The sequence below is a fragment of the Heptranchias perlo genome, unplaced genomic scaffold, assembly GCF_035084215.1.
Source record: "Heptranchias perlo isolate sHepPer1 unplaced genomic scaffold, sHepPer1.hap1 HAP1_SCAFFOLD_933, whole genome shotgun sequence".
NCBI lineage: Eukaryota > Metazoa > Chordata > Chondrichthyes > Hexanchiformes > Hexanchidae > Heptranchias > Heptranchias perlo.
In genome coordinates, this window is record NW_027139974.1 from 13,374 (window position 1) to 20,000 (window position 6,627).

Sequence of the window (6,627 nt, forward strand, 5' to 3'; positions counted from 1 at the left end):
GCTAGAGTGGGGCAAGGGGCACCGAAGGGTACCGGAACGATGACGTTCGCACACCGGGAAGTCGAGTGCCGGGCCGCCGAAAGCGAGCAGGGTGCCACCGCTCGGGGCCCCGGTTTGTCCGTCCCACCCGGAGGCCCATATCTCCGGAAGGCACAGGCCGATTTCCACCGGGTATGGCTCGTTGTGTGCGGCCGGACCAGGCGCAGCGGATGGTACCGAGCACTCGGAGGTCGGGCGCTGCCCGCCGGAGGTACAGCGAAAGGCTGCAAACCACTTTCCGCCGCCTCCCTCCGCGGGCGTGAGACCGACGGTCGTCGGGTTTGTTTCCCCGGCTAGAGCAGGACGAGGGGCAGCGAACGGTACCGGAACGAACCCGGTCGCACACCGGGAAGTCGACTAGCGGGCCGCCGAAAGCGAGCACGGGGCCCCGGTTTGTCCGTCCCACCCGGAGGCCCATATCTCTGGAAGGCACAGGCCGATTTCCACCGGGTATGGCTCGTTGTGTGCGGCAGGACCAGGCGCAGCGGACGGTACCGAGCACTCGGAGGTCGGGCGCTGCCCGCCGGAGGTACAGCGAAAGGCTGCAAACCACTTTCCGCCGCCTCCCTCCGCGGGCGTGAGACCGACGGTCGTCGGGTTTGGTTCCGCGGCTAGAGCAGGACGAGGGGCAGCGAACGGTACCGGAACGAACCCGGTCGCACACCGGGAAGTCGAGTGCCGGGTCTCGAAACGGAGCCGGGTCGGCCCAGTTTAAAACGGAGAAGAGAGTGCTGCCCTCTGCGGGTGAAAACCTGGAAGTACGTTGGTTAATGATTTCCAGTTCACCCCGCTTGGTCAGGCCCACTCGGAGGCGGATAACTCCGGAACGCCGAGGCCGATTTCCTCCGGGTCTGGCTCGTTGCGTGCGGCAGGAGGCGGCGCAGCGTACGGTACCGAGCACTCGGAGATGCGGTGCAGCCCGCCGGAGTGACAGCGAAAGGCTGCGCACCGCTTTCCGCCTGGTAACTCGGCGTCCGTGAGACCGACCGACTCCGCTTTAGCACCGGAGCTAGAGTGGGGCAAGGGGCACGGTTGGGTACCGGAAGGATGACGTTCGCACACCGGGAAGTCGAGTGCCGGGCCGCCGAAAGCGAGCACGGGGTCCCGGTTTGTCCGTCCCACCCGGAGGCCCATATCTCCGGAAGGCACAGGCCGATTTCCTCCGGGTATGGCTCGTTGCGTGCGGCCGGACCAGGCGCAGCGGACGGTACCGAGCACTCGGAGGTCGGGCGCTGCCCGCCGGAGGTACAGCGAAAGGCTGCAAACCACTTTCCGCCGCCTCCCTCCGCGGGCGTGAGACCGACGGTCGTCGGGTTTGTTTCCGCGGCTAGAGCAGGACGAGGGGCAGCGAACGGTACCGGAAGGAACCCGGTCGCACACCGGGAAGTCGACTAGCGGGCCGCCGAAAGCGAGCACGGGGCCCCGGTTTGTCCGTCCCACCCGGAGGCCCATATCTCTGGAAGGCACAGGCCGATTTCCACCGGGTATGGCTCGTTGTGTGCGGCAGGACCAGGCGCAGCGGACGGTACCGAGCACTCGGAGGTCGGGCGCTGCCCGCCGGAGGTACAGCGAAAGGCTGCAAACCACTTTCCGCCACCTCCCTCCGCGGGCGTGAGACCGACGGTCGTCGGGTTTGTCTCCGCGGCTAGAGCAGGACGAGGGGCAGCGAACGGTACCGGAACGAACCCGGTCGCACACCGGGAAGTCGACCAGCGGGCCGCCGAAAGCGTGCTCGGGTCCCCGGTTTGTCTGTCCCACCCGGAGGCTGATATCTGAGGAAGTCCGAGGCCGATTTCCTCCGGCTAACTCGGCGGGCAATGTGTCCCCCCCCCACCATCTTCGGCTGATTACCGTGGCTGGACCGGATCAAGGAGCAACGGAACCGTGCCAGAACGACGTCGGTCGGACGGCGTGAACTGATAGTGCCGAGGCCGGAAACCGAGCCGGAAATGTGCACCGATTTATTGGTCCCACTCGCAGGCCCATATCTCCGGAAGGCCGAGGCCGATTTCCTCCGGGTATGGTTCGCTGCGTGCAGCCGGAAGGGGAGCAGCGGACGGCACTGAGCAGCCGGAGGTGCGGCGCTGCCCGCCGGAGCTGCAAGCGAAAGGCTGCGCACCGCTTTCCGCTGGCTAACTCGGCGGCCGTCAGGCCGACCGACTCCGCTTCAGCACGGGAGCTGGAGTCGGGCAAGGGGCACCGAAGGGTACCGGAAGGATCACGTTCGGACACCGGGAAGTCGAGTGCCGGGCCGCCGAAAGCGAGCTCGGGGCCCCGGTTTGTCCGTCCCACCCGGAGGCCCATATCTCGAGAAGGCACAGGCCGATTTCCTCCGGGTTTGGCTCGCTGCGTGCGGCCGGACGAGGCGCAGCGAACGGTACCGAGCACTCGGAGGTGCGGCGCTGCCCGCCGGAGGTACAGCGAAAGGCTGCAAACCGCTTTCCGCCTCCTCTCCCCTCGGGCGTGAGACCGACGGTCGTCTGGTTTGCTTCCGCGGCAAGAGCAGGACGAGGGGCACCGAGCGGTACCAGAACGAACCCGGTCGCACACCGGGATGTCGAGTGCCCGGCCCAAACCCGCTACCCCCCCCCCACCCGAAAGCGAGCCACGGTTTGTGGATTAAAAGTGAAGCGGCAAAGATTTGTAAAACAGCGTGAAATGATGAACCAGAAGCCCAAAGTAATGGTGGGAATAAAAGTTCCGAAATGTGAAATGGTGAACCAGAAGTTGTGTGAACTGTTTAACCCAAAGTGGCAAAAATGGATTAAAAGGGGTGAAATGATCGACCGCAAAGCAGGGCAAGCATTAAACAAAAGCAGCAGCATTTTTTAAAAAGGGACAAATGGTTTACCAGAATCCCAAAAGAATGCTCAGAGACTTAAGTGCCAAAGGGGAAATGGTTAACCAGTAGCTGGGTGAACTGTTTAACCAAAAGTGGGAAAAAGGATTAAAAGGGGTGAAATGATTAACCAGAAGGCGAAAGCAATGTGCCGCGTCAAAGTCCTAAAGGGGAAAAGGTTGACCATAAAGCAGGGAAATGATTAAACCAAAGCAGAAAAATTCAGTAAAAAGGGGCAAGTGGTGAACCAGAAGTTGGGTGAACTGCTTAACCAAAAGTGGGAAAGAGGATTAAAAGGGGAGAAATGTTGAACCAGATGTCGAAAACAATGCGCGGCGATGAAGTCTGAAAGAGGAAAAGGTTGACCGCAAAGCAGGGAAAGGATTAAACAGAAGCAGCAATATCTTTTAAAAAGGGACAAATGGTGAACCAGAATCCCAAAAGAATGCTCAGAGACTTAAGTCCCAAAGGGGCAAATGGTTAACCAGAAGCTGGGTGAACTGTTTAACCAAAAGTGGGAAAAAGGATTAAAATGTTGTGAAATGATTAACCAGAAGGCGAAAGCAAAGTGCGGCGGCGAAGTCCTAAAGGGGAAAAGGTTGACCATAAAGCAGGGAAATGATTAAACAAAAGCGGAAAAATTCAGTAAGAAGGGGCAAATGGTTAACCAGAAGTTGGGTGAACTGCTTAACCAAAAGTGGGAAAAAGGATTAAAAGGGGAGAAATGTTTAACCAGATGTCGAAAACAATGCGCGGCGATGAAGTCTGAAAGAGGAATAGGTCGACCGCAAAGCAGGGAAATGATTAAACAAAAGCAGAAAAATTCAGTAAAAAGGGGCAAATGGTGAACCAGAAGCTGGGTGAACTGCTTAACCAAAAGTGGGAAAAAGGATTAAAAGGGGAGAAATGTTGAACCAGATGTCGAAAACAAGGTGCGGCGATGAAGTCTGAAAGAGGAATAGGTCGACCGCAAAGCAGGGAAAGGTTTAATCAAAAGCAGCAATATCTTTTAAAAAGGGACAAATGGTGAACCAGAATCACAAAAGAATGCTCAGAGACTTAAGTCCCAAAGGGGAAATGGTTAACCAGTAGCTGGGTGAACTGTCCAACCCAAAGTGGGAAAAAGGATTAAAAGGGGTGAAATGATTAACCAGGAGGCTAAAGCAATGTGCCGCGGTGAAGTCCTAAAGGGGAAAAGGTTGACCAGAAAGCAGGGAAAGCATTAAACAAAAGCGGCAACATTTTTTAAAAAGTGGCAAATGGTTAACCAGAATCCCAAAAGAATGCTCAGAGACTTAAGTCCCAAAGGGGAAATGGTGAACCAGAAGCTGGGTGAACTGGTGAACCAAAAGTGGGAAAAAGGATTAAAAGGGGAGAAATGATTAACCAGGAGGCTGAAGCAATGTGCCGCGGTGAAGTCCTAAAGGGTAAAAGGTTGACAAGAAAGCAGGGAAATGATTAAACCAAAGCGGAAAAATTCAGTATAATGGGGCAAATGGTTAACCAGAAGCTGGGTGAAATGGTTAACCAAAAGTGGCAAAAAAAGATTTAAAGGGGAAAAATGATTAACCAGAAGTCGACAACAATGCTCGGCGATGAAGTCTGAAAGGGGAAAAGGTTGACCAGAAAGCAGGGAAACGATTAAACAAAAGCGGCAACATTTTTTAAAAAGTGGCAAATGGTTAACCAGAATCCCAAAAGAATGCTCAGAGACTAAGTCCCAAAGGGGAAATGGTTAACCAGAAGCTGGGGGAAATGGTTAACCAAAAGTTGCAAAAATGATTAAAAGGGGTGAAATGATTAACCAGGAGGCTGAAGCAATGTGCCGCGGTGAAGTCCTAAAGGGGAAAAGGTTGACCACAAAGCAGGGAAAGCATTAAACAAAAGCGGCAACATTTTTTAAAAATTGGCAAATGATTAACCAGAATCCCAAAAGAATGCTCAGAGACTAAGTCCCAAAGGGGAAATGGTTAACCAGAAGCAGGGGGAAATGGTTAACCAAAAGTTGCAAAAATGATTAAAAGGGGTGAAATGATTAACCAGGAGGCTGAAGCAATGTGCCGCGGTGAAGTCCTAAAGGGGAAAAGGTTGACCACAAAGCAGGGAAAGCATTAAACAAAAGCGGCAACATTTTTAAAAAAGTGGCAAATGATTAACCAGAATCCCAAAAGAATGCTCAGAGACTAAGTCCCAAAGGGGAAATGGTTAACCAGAAGCTGGGGGAAATGGTTAACCAAAAGTTGCAAAAATGATTAAAAGGGGTGAAATGATTAACCAGGAGGCTAAAGCAATGTGCCGCGGTGAAGTCTGAAAGAGGGAAAGGTTGACCAGAAAGCATTAAACAAAAGTGGCAACATTTTAAAATAATTGGCAAATGGTTAACCAGAATCCCAAAAGAATGCTCAGAGACTAAGTCCCAAAGGGGAAATGGTTAACCAGAAGCTGGGGGAAATGGTTAACCAAAAGTTGCAAAAATGATTAAAAGGGGTGAAATGATTAACCAGGAGGCTAAAGCAATGTGCCGCGGTGAAGTCCTAAAGGGGAAAAGGTTGACCAGAAAGCAGGGAAAGCATTAAACAAAAGCGGCAACATTTTTTAAAAAGTGGCAAATGGTTAACCAGAATCCCAAAAGAATGCTCAGAGACCAAGTCCCAAAGGGGAAATGGTTAACCAGAAGCTGGGGGAAATGGTTAACCAAAAGTTGCAAAAATGATTAAAAGGGGTGAAATGATTAACCAGGAGGCTGAAGCAATGTGCCGCGGTGAAGTCTGAAAGAGGGAAAGGTTGACCAGAAAGCATTAAACAAAAGTGGCAACATTTTTTAAAAATTGGCAAATGGTTAACCAGAATCCCAAAAGAATGCTCACAGACTAAGTCCCAAAGGGGAAATGGTTAACCAGAAGCTGGGTGAAATGGTTAACCAAAAGTTACAAAAATGATTAAAAGGGGTGAAATGATCAACCAGAAGTCGAAAACAATGTGCGGCGATGAAGTCCTAAGGTGGAAAAGTTACCCAGAAGGCAGGGAAATGATCAAACGAAAGCAGCCAAAAAATTATTAAAAGAGGGGAACTGATGAACCAAAAGATGAGAAACGGCCCGCAGAGACTAAGTCCAAAACGGGAACTGGTGAACCGGAAATGATTAACCAAAAACTAAGTCCGAAGAGGGAACTGGTAAACCAGAACTGAGTAACCAGATTTTTAAAATTAATTATAAATGGGGAAACGATTGAGCAAAAGGCGGAAATTAAGTCACAGGGACCAGGTCCGAAAGGGCAAGAGGTTACCCCGTAGGGGGCATTCGTCAACTCAATCTGAAAATTTTGGAGGCAAATCTGACCAAAATGCGGAAATCGGACCACACCGCGAGGGGCGCCATTCGACGGGGCAGGGGTAGACGCGTCGAACGGTGCCTGAAGGTCCCGGCTGCGACACGTGAGTCCGGAGATATGGCCAGTCAAAGTCTGATGGGAGGTACCGAAGCCGAAAAATCGAAACGCGTTTGCGGCGATTCGGTGTCAGAAAGTCGGTCACGAATTCAAATTCGTCCCGCTGATTCGCCAATTGCCAGCCGGTTCCGGGGGGATTGGCGGGGTACCTGCAGGATAGTAAGAGGTGGCATGTCGAGACTTAGCCTGTTTACCAGACTTGTGTCCAGCGCCTCCAGGTCTGCAGAGACCGACCCGGGCTGCCGCCCAACCGACTTTTAAGCCTTTTGGGAGTGGGAATTTTTCCCATTTTTCCCCAT